The following is a 2,445-nucleotide window of genomic DNA, read 5'->3' as shown; positions in this document are numbered from 1 at the left end:
TGTTGCCTAGGCTGGAGTGCAGTGGCATGATCTGGGCTCACTACAACCTCTGCCTCCATGGTTTAAGCTGTTCTCCTGCCTCAGCGTCCCAAGTAGTGGGGACTACAGGCATGCACTACCGTGTCTGGCTAATTTTTGCATTTTTAGCAGAGACAGGGTTTCACCACATTGGCCAGGCTGGTCTTGAGCTCCTGACCTCAAGTGATCCACCTGCCAAAGTGCTGGGATTATAGGCATGTACCACCGTGCCCGGCCGGGCCCTCGTTTTTGTACACACGTGCATTGCAGATCTAGAGAAGGTCATGACTTGCCCAAGTACATATAGCACATGAGGGCAGACCCTGGGCTCAAACCCAGGCCTTCTGCCAGGACTGGGTTAGGCCCCAAGTTGGGGTGCTGCATGATGAACAAGCTGGGGGATGCTGGGAGTGCTGCTCAGTCTCTGGGTGGGGGCCAGCTCTCCCGGCAGCTGAGCGGGCTGGAGCAGGAGCTGGAACAGGCCCGGCGGGAGGCCCAGCATAAAGGGTCCATGGATCTCTCTATGTTATTTCTTACAACTGCACTTGAATCTATAATTATCTTAATTGGAGAGCCATGGGAAGTGGGATTTGGCTGCAGGGAGATGGTTCCCCCCACCCCCTGAGCCTGGGTGAGGGCTGGGGGCTCCCTGGGAATGCTGCAGAGTGGCAGTGGTTCCCAAGGGGGCTGCTCAGGATTCCAAACGTTCCACCACCTTTCTGCCACCGTAAATGATTCAGGTAAATTGCTCTGGCCTGTGGGAGGAAGCAGCCCTGGCAGAGGCCTTCAGCAGCAGGTTCGCAGAGACAGGGGAGGCTGTGTGGGGCCCGTTAAGGTTCCAGGTCCCTTAAGGTGCAGGAGATAGGGGGCCATGGACTCATTAGAGAAGGCGGGGTGGGTGCCTGGGGATGGAGGGGTCAGCTACGGCAGGGCCTTGCCCGTAAGGGCTGTGGCTACCCGACCAGAGGCACCTGCCCACCGAGTGTCCATGGAAATACCCTCCAAGGCAGTTCGCTGAGTGAGGGGAGGGAAAGCGTGGGTGATGGAAGGACACCTGCCTGCCTTCATTGGCCTCCTCACTTCCAAGTAGCACCTGGTCTGTCATGTACTCTGATGTCCCTGCGGGTCCCTTGTGTGAGCTGACCTTTCTGGGGTGTTTCCTAAAGGCCCAGAACAGACCGGAGGGTTAGGGGTCCTCGTTCAGCCCAGGGAGTTTTGGGGCAAGCATCTTACCTCCCGTGGTCTGCCTGGCATTCTCCAGTTTGCAGAGGGCTGAACCCTGGGCGTGTCACGTCCAAAGGTGGAGTGACGTCTCAGGGGTCCTGTGTGCACAGAGCCCGGCCCAGAGCCTCTCACACCCGGTTACAGGATTTGATGCTGACACTAGGATGGTGTTTTGCTGACACAGGAATGCAGGCTCAGGAGCTGGTGTGAAGGTCCTTCTACTGGTGCCTGCTACTTGGGTATCCAGAACTAAAGCACCGAGTCCTTCTTTGTTTCAGGAATTTCCTTGATTTAACTTTTCTGATTGGTGGGTGCTTCTAATTGGAGAACCTTCCAGAAAGCACCGCCTTTGAGAAGTGGCTGGGTGGCCAAAGGACTGCCAATATTCCCACCTGCCTTCCTCTACTCTGCCATTCTGACTATAAAATCCCCCTGAAGAAACCTTTGTCAGGTCTGATGCAGGCAGAGTATGTGGGAGGTGTTGGGAGTGGGGGCTGAGAATGGTAGAAGCTTCATTGCAGAGCCAAGAGAAGAGACAGTGAGTAAGAGACAGTGAGTCAAGGGAGCTCAGCAGATGCCAGACCCAGAGCAGATGGGAGTAGGATGGCAGAGGCCCCGGGGCTTGCAGAAATCATGGGGAGGGCACAGGTCACCCCACAGGCACGAGCGAGGGTGCTGGAATTCATTTTTACCAAACCTTACACCTGGCTTTCCTGTGAATCTCAGGGGCTACAGAGCAGCCGGCACACTGCTGGTGGGGGAGGCACGTCTGTGCAGAGGTCCACTGTGGTCTTCAGCCCCGAGCACAGACATCCCAACCAGGGCTGCAGCGTGAGCACTCGAGTTTGGGGCCCAGATGGTGGGCTGGCCTGATGGAATAGGCAAGCACTGAGGAGACTCTGACCGCTACTGGAGGACCAGACTGATGGGAGACAGAAGCTGTGCATGGGCCACCACCCCTTCAGGGGCACAGTTGCCACTGGCATGCCTGAGAGTTTGTTTTCAAAAGAATGTCTTTCAGAATTTGTGACGAAGAACCCAAAAGCAAATGCAACAAAATAAAAAATAGACAAATGGGACTTCTGCACAGTGAAAGAAACTATTAAAATATCAACAGAGTAAACAGACAACCTGCAGAAGGGGAGAAAATATTTGCAAACTGCATCTGACAAAGGTCTGATTTCCAGAATCTATAAGGAACTT

The sequence above is a fragment of the Colobus angolensis genome, unplaced genomic scaffold (genome assembly GCF_000951035.1).
Source record: "Colobus angolensis palliatus isolate OR3802 unplaced genomic scaffold, Cang.pa_1.0 Scaffold130, whole genome shotgun sequence".
Taxonomy (NCBI): Eukaryota; Metazoa; Chordata; class Mammalia; order Primates; family Cercopithecidae; genus Colobus; species Colobus angolensis.
The sequence above is the reverse complement of the archived record's forward strand: the minus strand, read 5'-3'. Positions refer to the sequence as shown.